General features: G+C 51.6%; 1 long non-coding RNA gene across 1 annotated transcript in view; it reads left to right on the forward strand.

Moving 5' to 3' along the window:
- LOC138850171 (uncharacterized) overlaps positions 1–1,399 on the forward strand; it is a 304,111-nt gene extending 302,712 nt beyond the window's left edge. Inside the window, exons 6-7 of the long non-coding RNA XR_016236248.1 lie at positions 152–237; positions 1,277–1,399. This is a non-coding gene — a long non-coding RNA (uncharacterized LOC138850171). The remainder of the gene's footprint in view (positions 1–151; positions 238–1,276) is intronic.
- Positions 1,400–22,112: the final 20,713 nt, after the last annotated feature.

Raw genomic sequence — 22,112 nt, forward strand, 5'->3', positions numbered from 1 at the left:
CGGGACCGCACCACTCGGAGTCCCTTCCCACATCTTCCCGTGCTCCACACAACAACTTTGTTGGCCGAAACCAAATCCTCCTTCACAGGAAATGGGGGTGGGGGAAATGACGCTGTAAATATTCCAATATAGTGTTTTCCTGTCCCGTCAGCTGTGCCATCTGGGACGAGGGCAAGCCAGGACTACATGTCACGTGAGAGGAGGCGGAGCCCGTGTCCGAGCCGCTCTGGCACTAAGGTGGGTTCTCGGATGCCACCATTTCCCTGTCACTTACCTTCTGTGGACAAGACAGGGTCTCCCCCACCAAACCACCACCACCCCCCTCCCCTGCAAAATTCAGAGGGAGAAGCCAGGAGAGAGAGAAGGCAAACTCAGACAGCCCCTGATTTCTCTAATAATAGCAAGTTGGCAAAGCATGTCACAGAACAGAAAGCATTTGGTAAAAATAGCATGTGTTCAGCCTGGGCCTCAAGCTGGAGCAGCGTGGAAGCTGAATGAATTCCTCTACCGAGAGCTCGGAGGCCAGCAGCACTGCGCTGCCTCCCTCGTTAAGGACAGAAGCTTGGACTACTGCTCTCTGGGCCCCCGAGGTCTGACGGTGGAGGTGGTGCCAGCCGAGTTAAGGGCAGGAGGCTGAGAGGCAGCCTTGGCCAGTCGCAGGGTGCGGCACCTTGATCCAGTCTGGGGGAAGGGGACTCGGGAGGTGTTCCCACCAGCCTGTGGTCGCGTCGCTGACTCACAGGGGACTGATAGTAACCACGAAGCACACGATTACTCCCCAGGCACCTCCGTGAAAGGCAGAGTGGACTCCAGGGTGCTCTCCTCTCTCAGGCAGCGGGAGGCGGTGTCTCCTCTGCTGCTCCGGACTGGGCAGGGCGCCCCCTTCTGGTCAGGGCAGGAATCCAAGATCTGTCCTTGCTGGAACCCATCCTAGGGCTCAATTACTGTCCTCACGGCGGTCATCTGTGTCCAGCTGTTCCCAGTCCCAGGCCCTGCAAGCCCTGCTCTCAGAGGTGCATCCTGCATTGAAAAACAAAGTTGGATCAAGCTAATCATGAGTGAGACTGAGTAGTCGAGAGGCCCCTTTCGATTATCCAATTTCGGTATGTTTGCTTGCTTAATTATAAAATACACGAACCGTGGAAGCTGGTATTTGAACGACTGTCAGATGTACAGTTCCGTGGCAGTAAGCACATTCACGCCAGGCAACCATGCCCCACATCCACGACTCTTCATCTTCCCAGACTGATACCCTGTGTGTCCGTCATCCTTACAGACTCAGAAACAAGAGCAACCTGTGTGACCCGACTGCCTTACAGTGGAGTGCACAAGGTAGGAGGTCCACGTCATCAGCAGGCAGCCCTCGATACAACCCCAGCTCTGCGTGTTGCTAGCTGGGTGACCTCGGACAAGTTGCTTAAACTCTCCGGGCCTCCTTACCTGGCTTTTAACGTGGTGATCGCCCTCATACCTGCACATCATAACACATGTCAGGTGCCGAGCACAGCTCCTGGCTCGTAACGATCACTCCCTACTTTTTATTGGCAGAAATTGACCTTAGCTTTTAAGTCTATCTTGCTTGTCTTGCTAAAAAATCTGAATGAAAAATTGTGAGACAGAAGGCCTTATTGCAAAATTTTCTAGGGAGTAACTGGTTTCCTAATTGGTGAGAAATATTTACTGAGGACAAAGTGAGAAACCATAGGGAGAAATACCAGACAGGGACCAATGAAAAGGCGGAATTCCTGAATGGGGATAAACACTCCAAGATGTTGTGATTAAACCGAAAAGCACAAGAGTGTGACAGAGTTTGTGCATGAGTGATTACCATTGATGAGATGAAAGATCTCAGTGTTGCACATACAAACACAGGCTGTGTTGGAAAACAGCCACTGGAAACGCTATCAGAACCAAAATATCATAGCAGTCAACACAGTCTGGCCACCAGATGAGGTCTTGTACTATTTGATAAAATTTATGTAGGCTTTGTTTTAGACTAGGTAGAAATAGTCCAATGACAGATTGCCGAGAATGTGACGAGGTATGTGCATCTGATAAAACAGCTGAAACAGGGCCAGAAATGGAAGGACACGGGAGTACAATTGGCACCTGTTGCTCCACATTTGAGGACACTTTTTAAATAAAGCCTTTATTTAATAAATATACATTTCATAGATACAGCTTTAGAAATATAGCAGTTCTTTATCCCTTACCTGCCCTCCTCCACTACTCCCATCCTTCCTCCTACTCTTGAGGGTCCCTTTAAAAGTCCATGGAAAGGCCGGTGCCGTGGCTCAATAGGCTAATCCTCCGCCTTGCAGCGCCGGCACCCCGGGGTTCTAGTCCCAGTCGGGGCACTGGATTCTGTCCCGGTTCCCTCTCTTCCAGTCCAGCTCTCTGCTGTGGCCCAAGTCCTTGGGCCCTGCACCTGCATGGGAGACCAGGAGAAGCACCTGGCTCCCGGCTTCAGATCAGCGCAGTGCGCCGGCTGCAGCGGCCATTGGAGGGTGAACCAATGGTAAAGGAAGACCTTTCTCTCTGTCTCTCTCTCACTGTCCACTCTGCCTGTCAAAAATTTTAAAAAAGTCCATGAAAAATAGAATTAAAAGATGTCTATTTTTGTGTAAAAAAATTGAAATTCATACAAATTAGTTTTGTATAGTATGCCTCTTGATGCACTTTTTATAAATTTATTTACTTGAAAGGGAGAAAGAGAGAGAGAAAGAGGGCTAGAGAGGAAGACATAGGCAGAGAAAGATAGATTTCCTTCACTGGTTCATTCCCCAAATGGTTACAACAGCCAGAGATAGGGCCAGGATGAAGCCAGGAGCAAGGAACTGCATCGTGGTCCCCACATGGATAGCAGAGGACCAAGTCCTTGGGCCATCTGTAGCTACCTTCCCAGCAGGAAGTTGGATCCAAATAGAGTCTCAGGTCTACAACCTGCAGTTTGAAATGGCATGCTGTGTTGCAGAGAAGTGGTCAAACCCACTGTGGCACAATGCCAGCCCTTTGCATGAACTTGTCAAAATCCCTATAGAAAAGCCAGCAGGCAGTGGGGCAGAGGCAGAGTCTGGCCCAGAGTCGGGGCTGTGCTATCCAGTGCAGCAGCTGGCAGCCTCTGTGGCTCGAGAGTCCCTGAAACGGGGCTAGTGCAGATGAAGAGCTGCTGCGAGGGGAAAATGCATCTCGGCTATGACGACGAGCGTGTGAAGCATGTCAACAATTTTAAAAAGACCCAGTCAACAGTGAAGCGCATTAGCAGAGTCCTGTGCAAATAGTAGGCACTTGAGAAACTTTTTTTCATCTACAGAGCCAAAAATATATTGTATGTATGTCACTGTCAGTGAGGCAATACGTGAGGGTGCTGTCACTTTCCAAACAGAGAGGAACAGTGGTGCTCAACTGGGGGCAATTTTGCCTCCCGGGGCCTTCTGGTGAGGTCAGATATTTATTGCATCATCACACCCTAGGGGAGGAGGTTGCTACTGGCAACTGTGAGGTAGAGGGCAGAGGCGCTGCTAAACTGCCTGCCACTACAGGGCAGCCCACCGCCAGCAAAGACTCTCCAAAGCAGCAGCATTGCCTCCTCGATTGGCATACCCGGAATGAAAGGCTCTTGATGTCTTAGACTATGGCTCAGTGATAATCCAACCATGACCGACCAACCGGGAGAATGACAAATGCCACCCGAAGAGGTAGTCCCCAACCAGCAGCGTCAGCACCACCCAGGAGGCTGTTAGAGAGCAAACTCCCAGGCCCCAGCCCAGGGCTGCTGAATCGGAATCTCTGCGAGTGGAGTCCAGAGACGGATGTGGTTCCAGCACACTCTCATGCCTGAGCAGCTGCTTGGCTGACCGTCTTTCCTAGAGGTTCGTTCCTGGCCGCAGCGGTAGGCAGCAGCAAACCCTCTAACGGCGGCGTACTGACTGCACAAAGCTCAGAGGTAGCCTTGACGTGAACTGGGCACAGCGCTGGTGACCATCGCTCCCGAGAGTGTTTGCGTCTGACCACAGTAGATGCTGACTCTCCACTTCGAGAGAGCCGGGGGGCTGTGTGTGTGTGTGGGGGGGGGGAACAAAGCATGGTTCACAGCCCTGGTAGGGTCCTTTCTGACTTACGTGGTGTTTTGAGGACTCTGAACTTGTTTTGCTTCTTCCTTATGTTACAAAGGCATCTTCTCCAGCAGAGAATTTAGTGAGCGTGTGATCCAGACCAAGCTCCTAGGCACCAAAATCCATCCCAAAGCCACGTGAAGAAGCCATTCTTGTCTGGCTTTCTACACGTGGAGCAGATCTGATGAACGATGAAGGTCTCGGGTTTCCCGTGGTCTGCAGATAAAATGCAATCTGGCTATGCTTTCCAGGGAGGAGAGAGTGCACCACAGCTTGGGAGCACAAGGGGGCACCCTCCACTCAGCCATGGTTATCCACCGTCCGTGTGCAGACGCTGGAGGGGAGGGTGGAGGGACCTGCCAGGTAATGAGCGTGTGGGAGGGAACTGTCACTTTTCACCTGCAGAGTGGCAGAACTGGAGCGCTGGAATTAGACCTCTGGAGTCTGGGTCCTCAAAGGGTGGTCCCCAGACTGGCAGCGTCCGCATCACAGAAGTTGTTAGAAAAGCACTTTTCTGGAGGCCGGCGCCGTGGCTCACTTGGTTAATCCTCCACCTGTGGCGCAGACATCCCATATGGGTGCCAGGTTTAATCCCGGTTGCTCCTCTTCCTGTCCAGCTCTCTGCTGTGGCCCAGGAGGGCAGTGGAGGATGGCCCAGGTGCTTGGGCCCCTGCACCTGCATGGGAGACCAGGAGGAAGCGCCTGGCTCCTGGCTTCAGATCGGCGCAGTGAAAGCCGTGGCGGCCATTTGGGGAGTGAACCAATGGAAGGAAGACCTTTCTCCTTCTCTCCCTCTCTAACTCTACCTGTCTCAAATTAAAAAAAAAAAAAAAAAAAAAAAAAAAAAGGCACCTTCTCAGGCCGTGGCCAGAGCTGCTGAATCCGGGAGGGGGCCCTCGCAGCCTCTGTTTTAAAAGCCCCTCCCCGCCCAGGTGACTGTTCTGCGGCTCGTGGTGGAGAACCACCTGGTCTCCTCTCGTGTATCTTTCTGGGGCTGTGCAGGGATGGTGTTGGCACCTGACCTCAGCATGCTTCTGCCAGGCAGGAGATGAAAGAGCCCGCCTCCTTCCTGCCCAGCATCTTCTTCAGACCTGAGAACACCTGAAGACACAGGTCGGTCATTGTGCATGACCCTGGGCAGTCCCCAGGCCCAGCCCTGGTTGAGCAGCTCTGAGCCAGGAGCCGACAAGTCCCTCTGCCGTCCTCACACGCAGCTGCACCTGCAGGGCCTGCCCGAGCCGTGCCCTAGTTTCCTTTTCCTTTTTCCTTACCTCCCTCCTCTCTTGTTCTTCTGCTCCCCCCATCCCATTTTGATTTTGTTTTTTTTTTATTTTTTTAATTTAATTTTTTTTTTATTTTTGACAGGCAGAGTGGACAGTGAGAGAGAGACAGAGAGAAATGTCTTCCTTTTGCTGTTGGTTCACCCTCCAATGGCCGCCGCGGCCAGCGCATTGCGCTGATCCAAAGCCAGGAGCCAGGTGCTTCTCCTGGTCTCCCATGGGGTGCAGGGCCCAAGCACTTGGGCCATCTTCCACTGCACTCCCTGGCCACAGCAGAGAGCTGGCCTGGAAGAGGGGCAACCGGAACAGAATCCGGCGCCCCGACCGGGACTAGAACATGGTGTGCTGGCGCCGCAAGGCGGAGGATTAGCCTAGTGAGCCACGGCGCCAGCCTTGATTTTGTTTTAAATCATGAAGTTCCTGGAATACCCAGTGAGAACAGGGACCCCAGATGTCTGGGGAAAAGGGAGAGAAATGGAGTGGATACGGACAGACGTGTTTCAGGGTGTAGACTGAGAACACCCAACTGTGTCTTAATGGGTTGCCGCGACCCTTGTGCACTGCAGTTCTGGGGTAGGGAGCTCACCCTGTGTGCTAGAGAGTGCGGAGAAGCTGCCCTGGGCAATCGGAGTTGGGAGAGAGGTCAAAAGCTGAGCAAAAGCCCGGCCTGTGATTTCCTCTTGTTTTTTGAGGATGGGGAAAGAAGGGTTATGTTAGTTTGAGTGAAGCTGCAGCTGTAACAAATTCAGAATGGAGCCATCTGTTCCCTCTGAGAAGCAGCTGCCCCCAGGTACCAGTCTGACCACGGAAACTGAGTTGAATCAGCTGGAATCCCGTGCTGAGGCTGCTGACTTGCCCCAGTGCGCTTGTCTGCACCCTGGAGAAACCAGCGTGCGCGCAGGTGACATCGCTGCGTGCAGGTGCACACAGCTCTGCCAGGGGAACACTCCCTCCCAGGCAGCTGCTCTAACCTGGCACCTGGCACTGAGGAACCCATCTGGAGGCAATATGCAGCCATTCAGCATGAGTGCCAGCCACGGTGGCTCCCAGGTGATTGGCAGGTACAGCTGGCGCTCTTTCCCTCCTCTTCCTGAGTAACACCGGGCAGGGCGGTCTCCCAGCCAGGCTGCGGCTCCAGGTGCCACTTTTACCTTGGGGCATTCTACCTGGCCCAGGGAGAGAGAGAAAAGCCCTGTCAAGTGATTGCAATCGCGCTTTCGTTTCTCTAGTCCTTTTTTATTTAAGGATCGCAGCTGCCGCGGCACGTGGAAGCCTTTCTTCAGATTCTTTGCCAGGAACCGTGCGTGCTGGTTTCCAGGACGTGATGAGAGCCTGGCGTGGGGGACCTCAGAAGCGGAAGTCTGGCTTATTTTTCCTGAATGAAACCATGCCTTCGGTAGTGCACCCCAAGCTTAGCTGTGTGCCAGATACCTCTAGGGAATGAGACACGTGCCCAGCTGCAAATTCTGACTCCGCAGGGGTGTGGCAGAACCAGACACCTGCACCTGCTACTTGGCTCGCAGTGAACACGTAGCCCAGTGTTTGCACATCACAGGGGTGAGTTGTAAGGTAAAAGCGCCTTCATTAGGAAATTTAATTTTATTACACAGCATTTAACAGTTAATACCCCTAGACTTCTGGACATCTTAGCTTGGCGATAAAGCAGCCAAGATTAACCCATTCTTTCCCCCTCGTGACAGTGGGGTTGACTGAGGGTTCCTGCTCTCTGCTGCCACCAGGAGCATCCAGGAAGAGTATTTTACAGTATACCACCAGCTCCGGAGGAAAAAAATCAACACTGAAAACTTGAATTCAGTTTCTACCTGATGCTTATTGCTTTTGCATCATGGTGATGTCAAAAATTGGAAGACAAACCATTGTAAACCGAGACTGCCTGTCTGGTTACCCTGCTCCTTCCGCCATTTTTCTCAGCAGGGATGTCAAGCCTCCTGCATCTGGTAACCTGCAGTTCTTGCTAACAATGTAAGTTCTGGGGCAGGCAGTTAGCCTGGCAGTTAAGATCCCAGTTGAGATATTCACGTCACATGTCAGAGTACCTGGGTTCAATACCTGCTCCTGGTTCCTGAATGCAGGCCCTGGAAGGCAATGGTGATGGCTCATTGGACTTGGGTCCTTGCACCCACATGGGAGACCTGGATTATGTTCCCGCCTCCTGCCTTTAGCCTTGCCCAGTCCCTGCTTTGTGGGCACTTGGGGAGTGGACCAGCAGATGGGAGTACTTGGTCTTTTTTTTTTTTTTTAAATGTAGGTTCCTCGGCCCTACCCAGACCTACTCAGCAGACAGCTCGAGGGCGTGGCTCACTTCATCTTTGCTAGGTGACAGTGACCACAGGTCCCCTGGCAACTCTTGAGTACGTTCACATTTGAGAATTTCTGCAGAGAGGAGTCTGACGCACCGCAACACGTGGAAAGCCACTGACCGCGCTGGAACAATTGAGCTTGAATTTCTGCTTTGTAGACCCGAGAATTTTTTCCTGACTCCACTTGACTTCCCTGAGCCACCGAGGGAAGTGCTGGCCAACGTAACACAAAGAAGCAAAGAAAGTAGAAAAGTGATGTAATCTGAGGCCGCAGTGAATTGGAGGCCAAGAAATAGTGATGGAAAAACACCAGGCTTCTCACCTGGGCCGTGCCCCAGCTCAGGGGTTGGAATGGTGGAGAGACAGAAGCGGGCCTCTGTGAAGGGGCAGGTGGTCGTTAGCAGCTCCTCCTGGACAGGGCCATCCGCTGCTGCTCCAGGGCTCCCTGGCTTCCAGACTCCTCCAGGCAGTCCTTGGCCAGGGACCGTGTGAGCACAGAGACTGGAAGCTGGTCAGGCACTCACTCGGGCCCTGGCCTCAGCCCGGGGGATGGGACTCTGAGGGAGCAGAGGGGTGCAGTCTGCAGGTCTGTGGAGAATTCCAAAGCCAGATTTGCGGCCAGCCCCTCTCCTGGGAGAGCCAGACTGGAGCCATTCTTGAGGAACCCAGCGGGCCAGACAGTGGCCGCTCTGTTCCTGTTTGCTGGCACCCGGGCTGTTAACCCAGAAACTGCCCTTGTGCCCTTTATGGCAGGCAAGTTTTAAAGCTCTCCTTTCAACTTTGGCCCTGTGTCTTACAGGCTGAGAAGAGGCACTTGCCTCCACCCCAAATGCCATTTTTCCATACTCTTTGACCGGGAGGTCTACAAAAGGGTGTCTTTTCTTCCTCTGCAGCTAATGATCCCTGGGAAAATTTGCAAATCTTCAGAAGAATTTCCCGAGGAACTCCTGAGACAAGAGAAACCTAAGAGCACTCGGCAGTATAAGCTGGGAGTGAGCCAAGTGTCTTTCTCCCGCCCCTGGGGCGGCCACAGGTCAAACACCCATCCCTGAAGGCTGGAAACTTAAGACGTTTTTTTGAAAAGATTATATTTTTTGAAAGGCAGAGAGAGAGACAGATCTTGCATCTACTGGGTCATTCCCCAAAAGCCCCCAACAGCCTGGGGTGGACCTGGTTGAAGCAAGGAACCTGTAACTCTGTCTGAATCTTGCGCCTAAGCAGCAAGGACCCAAGTCATTGACCATCTCCTTCTGTCTCCTAACACATGCCCGAACTGGAAGCAGAACTGGGCTTCAAAGCCAGGCGCTCTGACGTGGGATATAAACATCCAGTGACATCTTATCCCCTGTGCCAAAAATCCACCCCAAAGACATTTTTAAAATGTTTTAAAGTTTATTTTGTTTTACTCCAAGTTTCCAGAATTACCAATTACAAATAACAACAGCAACAATAAAAAACCCTACAGTACAGTCATCACCAGATATGCAAGGGAGGTTGTTCTAGGACCTGCCTGGGATACCAGCATCAAGGGCTGGCCAAGTTCTTGCTGAAAAATGGCACATTTACACACAATCTACTCACATCCACTCATATGCTTCGAATCATTCCTGGATTATTATAATACTTAGCAGAGTGTAATGCTATGTAAATAGTTGTTAACACTGAACTGTTTGGAAAATAATGGCAAGGAAGAAGTCTGATAGTTTTTTTCCAAGTATTTTCTATCTGCAGTTGGTTGAACCCATGCATGCAGAATCCTCAAAAACAGATGGCCAACTGTGTTTCTCCATCAAAGGAAGAGGGGAAACCAATGAAACCCCATCGAGGTTTGTGCATAATTTCCCTCGGATAGTTACTGGAGTCAGCACACACGAATTTGGTTCCAAGATTTTTAGCAGAGAAAGTGACCAGTCTTAAATGTAGTCAAAATATTATCAATTCCTTTACCCTTCCCTTTTTATTTAAAAAAAAAATCATTTATTGAACTGTGTGCCAGGCAGAGCCTGAGGCCATGAGGATACAGCGAAGAACACAGTAAAGTCCCTGTCTTCATGGAGCTGACTTTGCAGTCAGGGAGATCCATGACAAAGTCAGCAGTGAAATATGTTAGTAAGAGGTCAGATGATGAATGGCAAAAGAAGAGTGACGTCAAGGTCCCTGGGGTGGAAAGTGGCAGAGGGCGGGGGTGGGTGTATTGGGGCTGGCATTATGCTTTAGTGGGTAAAACTGCTGCCTGCGACACTGGCATCCCATATGGACACAGTTTGAGTCCCAGCTTCTCCACTTCTGATCCAGCTCTCTGCTGATGGCCTGGGAAAGCAGCAGAAGATGGCCCAAGAGCTTGGGCCCCTGTCACCCGTTTGGAAGATCCAGATGAAGCTCCTAGCTCTGCCTTGGCCTGGCCCTGGTTGTTACTCCATTTGGGGAGTGAATCAGCAGATGAGAGATTCTCATTTTCTCTCTCTCTCTCTCTCTCTCTCTCTCCCCCATTCAAATAAATAAAATAAACCTTTAAGAAGCAAGAAAGAAAGTGACCAGGGTGAGGTGAGGTCATTATGGACAGGGCAGTTAGGGAAGACGCCTTGGGGGCAACCTTTGAGCACTAGCTGAAGAACAAGGCAGTGAGCCACAGGGTGTGTGGGCGAGTATCTTTAGCACGGAGCATGTGCAAAGGCCATAATACAAGAGGGTGGTTGGTGTCTGTGGAGCTTCCCAAAGGTCAGCGTGGCTCCAGCACAGACAGGAGCGGTGTAAGGGAGAGGTGGGAGGTTCGTGGTGCCTTGGGAGTTGTGCAGTGGCAGTGTGCTGGTCAGGAGATCAGGTCAGAAAGCGAATGAAACTTACAGGCCAGGGTGGTTGGCAAAGAAGCAGTGATCTCAAGAGATCACTCTGGCTGCTGTGTGAAAAATAGGCTATAGCAGGTTGTTGTTTTGCTTGGCTGCCGGAATAAAATGCCACACACTGGTGGCTCACACACCAGAAATCTGTTTTCTCACAGTTCTGGAGGCCGGAGTTCCAAGATCAAGAGGACGGCAGGTTTATTTTGTCCTGAAGCCTTTGTCCCTGCCTCATAGAAGACTGCCCTCTTCCTGTGTTCTCGCGTGGTCTCTGGTGTCCTGTTGTTTGTCCAAATCTCCTCCTCCTATAAAGACACCAGTCAGATTGGATTAGGGCCACCTCCGTGGGCTCATTTTTTAATTTCATCATCTCTCCAAAGTGCCTGTCTCCAAATCCAATCACATTCTTGGGTACTGCAGATTGCAGTTTCATTTATTCATTCATTCGTTCATTCATTCATCCATCCATCCATTCATTCATTTATTATTTGAAGGGCAGAATTACAGAGAAGCAGAGAGAGGGAGAGAGAGGTCTTCCATCCACTGGTTCTTTCCCCAAATGGCCAACAGCTGGAGCTGAGCCGATCTGAATCCAGGAGCCAGGAGCTTCTTCTGGGTCTCCCACACAGGTGCAGGTGTCCAAAGACTCGAGCCGTCTTCTACTGCTTTCCCAGGCCATAAGGAGAGCTGAATCGGAAGTGGAGCAACCTGAACTCGAACCAGCACCCACATGGGATGCCGGCACTGCAGGTAAAGCAGCGGCCCCTACAGATTGCAGTCTCTACACAGGCATTTGAAGGAGCACAGTCTGAGCCTTGACAGGGCAGTGGTAGAGGTGGGAGATCAGTTCCGAGGCTAATGGCATAATCCAGGCAAGAGATGATGGGGCTTGGGACAGAGTGATGCATGTGACCATGTGAGAAGTGACTCGGTTCTGCAAACATCTTGCAGTTAGGATAAGACTGACTGATGGACTGGATGCAGGGTGTGAAGGAAGCAGCCAAGAGTGGCTCCAGTTTTTTCATTGATCTGAGCAACTGGAAACATAGAGGTAGCATTCACTGAGATGGAGAAAACTGAGAGGAGTAATGGGGGGGGGGTGCTGCAGAGATCCAGGAGTTCGGTGTGGGACACGTTAAGTGTTAGATGCCTGTGAGGCATCCCAGTGGAAATTTCTAGCAGCCAGTAAGACATACCAATTTGGAGTTTAGCGGGGAAAGCTGGATTTATGGACTTACCATTATTGTTTTGGATTCCTGTGGTTTGTTTCTTTTGTGTAGAAGTTTTATTGAGACATAATTTACGTGCCATAAATTTACCCTTCTGAAGGATAACCTACAACTTAGTATGGTTGAGTACATTCACAAGATTGTTCAATAATCACCACTCTCTAATTTTAGAGCATTTTCGTTTCCCGCTAAAGGAATCACATACCCATTAGCAGTCAAAGCCTAGTTCGGCTCTCCCTGGAGCCCCTTTGATCATTAATCTACTCCTCTTTCTTTTTCCTTGTCTAATAGGGACATTTCATGAAAACAGAATCCTCTATTTGGCTTCTTTCTCTGAGCATCATGTTTCCGAGGGGCTGAGTGTGTGCTGCTTTTTAGGGCAGACTAGTATTCCGTTGTGTGGATATGCCCTACTGTGTTGACTCGTGCATCAGCTGATGGACGCTTGAGTTGTTTCCACTCTGTAATGTCACGATTAGTTCTTCTGTAAATGTTTACATACAAGTTTTTATGTGAACATGTGTTGTCAATTCTCGTGGGCATACTTGGATCTGGAATGCTGGGTAACCTTTTCAGGAACTGAAACTTGTTCTCTAACACAGCTGGACCATGTTGTATTTCCACCAGCATTGCCCCAAAGTTCCAGTGTTTCCAGATACTCAACAACCCTTGCTTTATTACAGCCGTATAATATAGTCATGTTGTAATTTTGATTTGTGTTTCACTAACAACTAATGATGTTGAAATATTTTCTCCCAGTCTGCGGGTTGTCTTTTCCCTTGATGCTATCCTCTGAAGCACAAGGGTTGTTTGTTTACTTATTTGAGAGGCAGAGAGAGAGAGAGAAAGAAACTCCCATCTAGTAATTCACTCCACAGATGCTCACTATGGCTAGGGCTGGACCAGGCTAAATGTTGGAGCCAGAAATTCAATTCAGGTCTCTTCTGTCAGTAGCAGAAACCCAACTACTTGAGCCATCATCTGCTGCCTCTCAGGGTCGCATTAGTAGGAAGCTGGAGCCAGGGCCAGGAATTGAACCCAGGTTTTCTAATATGGCATGAGCTTAACTATGTTTTTTTTTTTTTTTTTTTTTTTTGAACAGGCAGAGTTAGACAGTGAGAGAGACAGAGAGAAAGGTCTTCCTTCCGTTGATTCACCCCCTCAAATGGCCACTATAGCTGGCGCTGCGCCAATCTGAAGCCAGGAGCCAGGTACTTCCTCCTGGTCTCCCATGTGGGTGCAGGGCCCAAGCACTTGGGCCATCCTCCACTGCCATCCCGGGGCACAGCAGAGAGCTGGCCTGGAAGAGGGGCAACCGGGACAGAATCCGGCGCCCCGACCGGGACTAGAACCTGGGGTGCCGGCGCCGCAGGTGAAGGATTAGCCAGTGAGCCGCGGCGCCAGCCTTTAACTATGTTCTTAACCAAGAGTTTTTAACTTTGATGACCTGAAATATAACTGTGAAAGTCATCTACACATAGATGTTATTTTAAGCCACAGTTTCTATGCGATCCACTGGGAAATCATTTTGCTAATGAATGGAAGTGTCCATGAACTGAAGCCAAGCTTGTCCATCACTCGGAGGTCCAATAGGCAAAAGGAAACCAGCAAAGGAGACGGAGAAGGGCTCCGCTTTCTCTTCCCCTTTGCTGTCAATTTGCAGAGCTCATCCTGTTCCAGGATAGCCACAGAAGATTGAAAGCTGTCTTGTTAAATTTGTAGGTGGTGCAGTTCTGAAGTTCTGTCTCACTTTCTTCCTTCAAGGCTGTGCAGATTCCAGGGGTCTTGCCAATCCAGTGAGGAGTGCTAGCATGTCAACTCAGACCCTCAGGAAGAGGTACCAAGATGGCATTAGAAGCAGCAGAGAGTTTCCTGAATGTAACGTGGGGCAGGGTCGTTAGGGAGAACCCTCAGACTGCACGGAAGCTATGGCAAAGAGAGGATCGGGTAGGAAGAGCTGTAGACAGTGAGGTTCTGAGGATGTCCCAGAAAGCCCAGCGCAGAGCTTGCCCCAAAGAGAGGCGTGATCCAGTCAGAAGCAGCCTGTCTCGCCTGGCTGAGATATTTTACCTGCTTGGTCACTGAGTACTTACGCTGTGGTAGATGCTTCCTGGGAGGTATTAGCCTAGTGAGCCGTGGCACCGGCCATCCTGGAAGTATTAAAATCTGATACAGTCCCGTCACTTTGTACCCTTTCCCTTCTGTTCATCCCGATGGCTCTGACCCAGACCTGGTCTCTGATCTCCTGGGCCTCTAATCAGACATGCACGGACCTCAGCCCATAAATCTCTTAATTTTCTCATGTCAGACTGCTTTTCCTTTCCTGCACCTGGCCGACCACACACACCATGTTCAGCTCCATCCACTGGGAAGACTGTCCATCTCCATCCACGTTGTTTCAAGGCCACTCCTGAATGTAGCTGTAGTACAGCTGCTGGGTTTGCTACGCTCCATTGCCTTGCAACCAGCCACCAAACCAACCTACTCTGAACCAAGCTAGGGCTTCTTTCTCCACATCAGCTGTGTGACACACTTACAAGCCAGGAGAGGGGTGCTGGTGCCACTGTGACAGGTGACCCAGTAGTCTGGACTATCTGTTCATAAAACTTGGTCTCCTATGTTTCACTTACAACTTAAAATGTCATGCTGCTGGGTACAATCAACTTTGTGATTTGCTGGATCCAACAAGACTAAGCTCCCAACAGGCGTTTTCAGATGAGGTCAGTTTGTGCCCAGTGGTCAGGCTTCTGTTTCTGCCAGAGCCCAGCAGTTTCCCGGGAGTTGTTCTCGAATGGCAGGTACTTGTCTCTGGTGGATGACGTGGCCTTGCCCCAGAATCCCAGGGCTGCATCAAGACTCTTGCAAGGGAGGTTGTGGCAATTTGTCTCTTATTTATTTTAAAGATTAATTTATCTATTGGAAAGGTATAGTGACAGAGAAAGAGAGGGAAAGACAGAGACAGAGACAGAAAGAGGGAGATCTTCCATCCACTGGTTCACTCCCCAAATGGCCAAAATGGCTGGGGTTGGGCCAGGCTGAACCAGAAGCCTGAAACTCCATCCTGGTTCTCATATGGGTGGCAGGGGACCAAACACTTGGGCCATCTTCTGCTGCTTTCCCAGGTGCATCAGCCGGGAGCCGGGTCAGAAGCGGAACAGCCAGGACTCAAACTGATGCTCTGACGTGGGATTCCATTGTTGCCAGCAGAGGCTACTGATTGACAGCTACAGCCCCATCTCCTATTTTAGAGGGGCATTCTGTCACCTCCCTGACCTTTGGACCCCTAGGAACTTCTCCAAAGTGGCAGGTCCCTGATTCTTCCCTGCATCTGCAAGGCTGTTCCCTCCCACCAGGGTGCTTCCCCAGGCCACCACACGTGATGCTTCAGCAGTTCAGCTGCCGCTTTGTGCCCGTGACCTTCTGTGCCCTACAGCCCGCTCAGGAGAGTGCCTCTTGGTCTCCCCAGTGGTAAATGAGGCAGTCCCCAAACCCCATCTGTGCCAGCAGTTTGGATCCTCTGAAAAGCAGGAGCCAAGGTGTGATGAGCTGCAGGTGATTTATTGCCAGAAAAGGAAAAGTGCAGGACGAGACCCGGAGCGCCTTCAGCCTGCTCTGCAGAGGGGATACCTGCTTAAGGAGCTAGAGGAGCAGGCTGGATAGGAAGACACGGAGACTGCAGTGCAGTTCTGAGAAGGCTTCGGCCAGGCCCACAGGGTCCTGCGTTAGAGGGGCCCTGCCTTGGAACCCATCATGCACAGTTGTTGGCTGTGAGCAGTTCTAGAAAGCAAGGCCTGGGTGCAAACATCGCAAATAGTGTCAAGGGACTGTCCATCAGCTCCAACCCCACCTTGCCCACCTCTTCCTCCAATGTGAGCTGAGCACCTTTCCATGGTCCCTTAGCCTGCAGGCACCCAGATTACCAGCAACTCCTGCCAGGTGAGAGTATGCAGATATCCTGGGTCACCAAGTGTTTGAGTTTGACAAAGCTCAGCCAAATACCCTTCTTGAGCTGAGTCCCTTCCAGTCCCCACAGCAGCGCTGGTGGGGACCTGTCTCAGAATGCAGACTGCTGGGTCATCGACCAGAAGAGAGGCAGGCAGAGAGGGAGTGGGGCATCATTGGAGAGTCCGGGGTTTACCTGGACACTCAGGCTCCCTCAGCAGCCAGATGGGCTCCTCGGGGTTCAGTCCCCAGCTAGAGACGTGATGTTATGATCTCAGGGGATCCCAGCTGTGGTTCCTGCCTTTTGTGACCCAAGTTTCCACTGTTGGAGTCATTCCTCTGTCTAGAACACGATCTCCTCTAAGCTATTCTTTGTATCTATCTATCTATTTATTTATTTAAAATTGATTTATTTATTTGAAAGCCACAGCTTTCACAGAAATAACCCTGGCTAGTAGGAATACCTGAGAAGTCCCTGCAGGCCAATAACCCATTGCTGCTCTCCCGGGGAGGGAGCAATGGATGACATGGCTGTTCTGCGTGGCATTTGACACTTCACCTGCCTGTGGGTATCCCAGGATGAGTTAGTTATCTTTCCGGCAAGAAAACAGCACTGACTGTCACACAGTGAGACAAGAAAGGGATACAGTCCAGCAGTGTCCTGGGCTCTCTCTGCCTAAGTGCTTGCTTTCTGGCTGTGCCCTCTGCAGGTGAAAGCTATCCCAGCGCGGAGCCCTGCAGACAGTGGTAGCCCACGCCTCACCCTGCGGCTCTCCGGCCCAGGACACCGCATTCCTACTGGAGAGCAGGATGCTGTGACTGGTCTCCCCACGACGGGCCCTCAGCTCTTGCTCGCTTCCAGCTGCAGGAGGAAGCTGACGCAGAAAGAACTGGTGCTGGGTGCTTGGCTTTTGACCGGAGAGTTCTTCCTGCCCCTCCAGGCAGAGAGGCTCAGGGTAGAAATGTGGGTCTCTGGGGAATTGACCTCCAAAGTGGGACCACCTTTGGGTGGTTCTGCCACTTGTCCTGGATGAACCTGGAGCTAGCTGCCAAACAATAGATTGACAGGCAGGCAGAAAGAAAGGAGGGGGTGGGGGAAGGGAGAGGAGCACCTCCCTCGTAGATGCCAGGGAAGGCAGGTGCAGGAGTGCCCAGCCAGCCCTGGCACTCTGGAGTCTTTGCAGTGAAAGCTGTTCCAGGGGTGGTGTTTCCGCGGTGGGTGCTGGAGTGTCGCTTGTCTGTATCCCTTGCCCACCTCAGCTGTGGGTCTGAGATGTCCCAGTTTAAAATGAAGCCCACTCTCAGCCCTCAGCCCTCAGCCCTCAGTCTTTCTAGAAACTCAGTCTCAGCTATTACCACGCCTGGGGTCTGCCTCCCCGAGCCCACCAGGAAGCTGTCTTCCCCTCCTCTGTCTGGGATCTCTAAGGAGGCAGCTTGAAGGCTTGTCCATCACCAGCCTGCAGATCTCCCCTGCTGGTGGAAACTCTGCTCCACTTCTCGCCTCTACTTCCTGCCCCTGGCACCCCAGCATCTCTGTAACTCAGTAAGGACTTCAGGAAGGAGAAGACAAGCTGGGTTCAGACACTTCTGCTTTTACCTCTGAATCATACAGTCCCACAAAGCAGGAAGGCGGTGGAAGCCCCAGGGGAGTAACAGAGTGAACTATGGATTACATACGGATACATGGCATATTATTCAGGAGGTAATATTTAGGGGACCGGCACTGTGGCATGGAGCGCTGAGCCACCGCCTGCGATGCCAGCATCAGTTTGGGTCCTGGCTGGTCTGCTTTTGATCCAGCTCCCAGTGGAAGGTGGCCTAACTCCTTGGGCCCCTGACACCCACATGGGAGACCCAGATAAGACTCCTGGCTTCAGCCTGGCCCAATCCTGGCCATTGCAGCCTTTTAGGGAGTGAACCAGCAGGTATCTCTCTGTCTTCCCACCTCTCTTCTGTAACTCTGCCTTTCAAATAAATAAGTCCTTTTTAAAAAGACAATATATAAATAAAATATACTCTATAAAATGTCAACATATTATATATAGCATACTATAATAATATATGCCTATCTAAGAGATCTCTTCTGTGTACCAGTGCCACTCTAGTTCCTGAGCTGTCTTAATGAACCATTCCCTCTGCCCAGTGCTGACCTCTACCAGGGCGTCAGATGGGCTCACAGAGGAATCTATAAGGTGATTTGGCCTAGGGTTAAGAATCCAAGTCACAGACTAGAGGTTGGAGCGTGAGAGTTATCGTTTGGTCAGGAGGTTGAGGAAGGCCCCTTCCAGGAGGCGCTCGCTGTCTGACACTGGATGCAGACACCTGGCAGGAGAGGCCTGGGCGGCAGGAGCAGCCCTGCAGTGGCCTGGCTGGAGTCGTGAGCAAGGTGGTGGTGCGAGAGGAACGTGGAAAGGTAGTCAGAGGCCAGATCGTGTCCTCTCGGGCCGTGGCGCTGGGTTTGGGTTCTGTATGAGATGTACTGGGAAGCCCTTAGGGGAAGTTTGAAGCCAAGTGGTGACATAATGGCGCTCATGTGTTTAAAAGACTCATTTGGCTGCTGGATAGAGAGTGAGTTGTGTAGGGGCAAAGGAAGAAGCTGGCACTGTAGCAGAGGGGAGACCCTGGAGCCTGTGTCACAGTGGGGACAGTACGCTGCCGCTAGAGGTGTTGTTTTGAAACTCCTGCTGATAGATGGCTGTCGCTCCCCCTCTTCATGGAGGAACGACACTAAACCCTGCCTAGGCTTCATATCCGAGTCACGGCACCATTATGTCGCTCCCCCTCTTCGTGGAGGAACGACACTAAACCCTGCCTAGGCTTCATATCCGAGTCACGGCACCATTATGTCGCTCCCCGTCTTCGTGGGGGAACGACACAGGACCCTGCGCTGTTCTTTCGTCTGCTCGGCCTTCCCCGGGTTTGCTGCTGGTTCTTCCCGGGTTGGCTACTATCCCTTCCACCTCCGTGGAAGGGCAGTTCCCCCTGGCCACATTCCCCACTTCCGCAGGGGAGCGGCACACCGCCGGCTGGTTCTCTCGGGGGCTGCACGGGTTCCCTTAGATGTTCCCCATAGATGTTCCCGGTGCATGCCGTCTCTCTCCTCCTTTATAGTCCTCCTCCGCCAATCCTAACTCGGCTGCCCACACGCCGAGTACGTTGCTCTCCTCCAATCAGGAGCAAGTCCTACAGTTCCTTGGTTGAACTGGAGGCAGCTGTGTAGAAGCCTCTTTCTTCTCTCCCAGCGCCATATTGTGGGAGAGCAGATGCATAGAATAAGTCTTAATTCCAGTAACAATATAGTCCGAGTTGCTCCCCACAGTGGGAGAGCAGATGCATAGAATAAGTCTTAATTCCAGTAACAGTATAGTCCGAGTTGCTCCCCACAGATCCCCCTTTCTTTTTATTTTATTTTATTTTATTTTTTTTTTGGCGTTGATACGCGCCTGTCTTCGGTGTCCCGCGGCACACACTCTGCTCTGCTTGCTAGAGTTGCCACAGGTTCTTACAAGTCCTATCAATCAGGCAAACCGAATCCGGGTCCTCTCTTCGCCATGTTGTAAGGAGGTTTTTAGGCGCTGATGCGTGCCTGTGTTCGGTGCCCTGCAGCGCATGCTCTGCTCTGCTAGAACTGCCTGCAGGTGCTTACAAAACCTATCAGGCAAACCGAATCCAAGCCTTCTCAGCGCCATATTGTGGGGAGGCTTATTGGTGTTGATTCGTGCCTATCTTCGGTGACCTGCAGCTCATACTCTGGTCGAGCTGCCTGCTGGTGCTTATCGCCTAATCAGGCAGACCGAATCCAAGCCTCCTAATTGTATTGTGGGGAGGCCTTACTGATGTTAATTCGTGCCTGTCTTCGGTGACCTGCGGCGCATAAGCTGCTAGCCGCCGCAGGTGCTCATCGCCTCACTTATCGGGCAGACCGAATCCAAGCTTTCTAATTGCCATGTTGTGGGGAGGCCTTTCTATTTCTCTATTTCTCTATGTCCGGGCATTCCTATTTCTCCCATTCCACTTCTATCTTCCAGCATTCCTATTTCTCTCACTTTACTTCTAAAACTTCTGTTTCTCTTATCCCTGCGGCTTCCCGCTCTCATTCTTATCCCCGCGGCTTCCCGGCTGCGCCCGCCCCGAGGCTGCTTCTCGGCACCTTTCCGGCTGAGCCACTTCAGCCCGCGCTTCTCTGATCTGCGCGGCTTCCCGGCTTTGCGCGGCTTCCCGGCGCCTCGCCCCGCGGCAGCTTCACGGCTCTGCGCGGCTTCCCGGCGCCTCGCCCCGCCGGCGGGTTCCCGGCTCTGCGCGCACGCTCCGCGGTCTCCACGCACTTCGCGCCCGCACCACGGCCTTGCGCCAACGCCCCGTGCTCTCTCTGCACGCGGCGGCTTCCGCGAATGTTTCCGCCACCACCGGCATTCAGTCCAAGTTCCCCGGACTAACCTGGCGAATCCTGGTGGCCCACGTCTCTGCCTCTGGTTCCAGATCTTCGCCTCTTGCTCCCCGGGCTGACTTGAAGAATTCCAAGATGGCTTGGCCTGCACTCGCGGCTTCATCCTCCCTAACATTTTTCTCTACCCGGTATGTTTCCCTAAGTTTTCTTCCAACAATATTCCTCCCTCATTTCTCCTGGCCTCTCCCCACAGTCCGTATCCAAGTCTAAGTTTCTTATAGGTTTCACTTTCACTTTCAACCTGCAGTCCGTATCTGAGTCTAAGTTTCTTCTTGCTTTCACTTTAAATCCTAACTTCTTTCCCACAGTCCGTATCCGAGTCCAAGCCTCCTCCAGGTTTCACTTTCGCTTTCAATCTCCTAGCTTCCCCGCCATAGTCCGCATCCGAGTCTATGAAAGCTTTCACTTTCGCTTTCAATCCTAACTTCTTTCCCACAGTCCATATCCGAGTCTATGCCTAGGCTTTCAATAGCTTCTTCCGGCACCTAGGCTCTTTGCTAGTCTCTCTCTCCGGTATTTTCCTGCTTCTTCCCGTTTCTTCCCTCCTAAGTTTCCTATCCGTCCTAGGTTTCCTATCCGAGTTAGGTTTCCTATCCGAGTCACGGCACCATTATGTCGCTCCCCGTCTTCGTGGAGGAACGACATAGAACCCTGCCTAGGCTTCATATCCGAGTCACGGCACCATTATGTCGCTCCCCGTCTTCGTGGAGGAACGACACAGGACCCTGCGCTGTTCTTTCGTCTGCTCGGCCCTCCCCGGGTTTGCTGCTGGTTCTTCCCGGGTTGGCTACTATCCCTTCCACCTCCGTGGAAGGGCAGTTCCCCCTGGCCGCATTCCCCACTTCCGCAGGGGAGCGGCACACCGCCGGCCGGCTTTCTCGGGGGCTGCACGGGTTCCCTTAGATGTTCCCCATAGATGTTCCTGGTGCATGCCGTCTCTCTCCTCCTTTATAGTCCTCTTCCACCAATCCCAACTCGGCTGCCCACACGCCGAGTACGCTGCTCTCCTCCAACCAGGAGCAAGTCCTACAGTTCATTGGCTGAACTGGAGGCAGCTGTGTAGAAGCTGTTTTCTTCTCTCCCAGCGCCATATTGTGGGAGAGCAGATGCATAGAATAAGTCTTAATTCCAGTAACTCAGTCTAGTCCGGGTTGCTCCCCACAGGAGAGCAGATGCATAGAATAAGTCTTAATTCCAGTAACTTAGTCCAGTCCGGGCTGCTCCCCACAGATGGCCAGCAAAAGCAGTACGGTCCCTTTTCTCCCTTGTAGGAGGCGTTTCAGTTGTACTCTTTCTTATTTTTATTTATTTCTTATTCCTATTTTATTTGGGAATCAGCATATGTAGTTTCCTACTAATTATTTTAAATGTTCTGCTTTGCCGCTGTCCCATCCATTTGTGCTTACGAGCAGCAATGGATTCTCATAATGGGTTCTTTATCTTTGCCCACCTTCCATTCCTAGTCGGGGTTCAGAAGCTTACCGCTACCTGGTTCATCGTCCCTCCTTCTAGTAATGTCATGGGTCCCTTTGATGGGGCCGGGGTGCCCTGAGGACTCAGAGGGATGACATCAGCACTTGAGCCAGGCTGCTCCCTATTGTCAGTGGCATCACGCAGTCTGCTGAGGGCTCAGAGAGAACAAAGAGGCAGAGGAAGGGTGGATTTTCTGTCTGTCTGCTTTTAAAAAGTGTAATTGTTTTTAAAAGCAGAGTTATGGAGAGAGGGAGAGAGACGAGAGAGGAAGCGTCCATCCGCTGGCTTACTCCCCAAACTGGACCAGGCTGAAGCAAATTAGCCAGGAGCTTCATCTGGGTTTGTCATGCAAGTGGCAGGGGTCTGAGTACTTGGCCATCTTCCACTGCTTTCCTGGACCATTAGCAAAGAGCCAGAGCAGAAGTGGAGCAGCTGGGACTCAAAACTCGTGCCTTTACGGGATGCCGG

This window comes from Oryctolagus cuniculus, chromosome 6 (genome assembly GCF_051225735.1).
Source record: "Oryctolagus cuniculus isolate XC-2025 breed Fujian yellow rabbit chromosome 6, ASM5122573v1, whole genome shotgun sequence".
In the NCBI taxonomy this organism is placed as follows: domain Eukaryota; kingdom Metazoa; phylum Chordata; class Mammalia; order Lagomorpha; family Leporidae; genus Oryctolagus; species Oryctolagus cuniculus.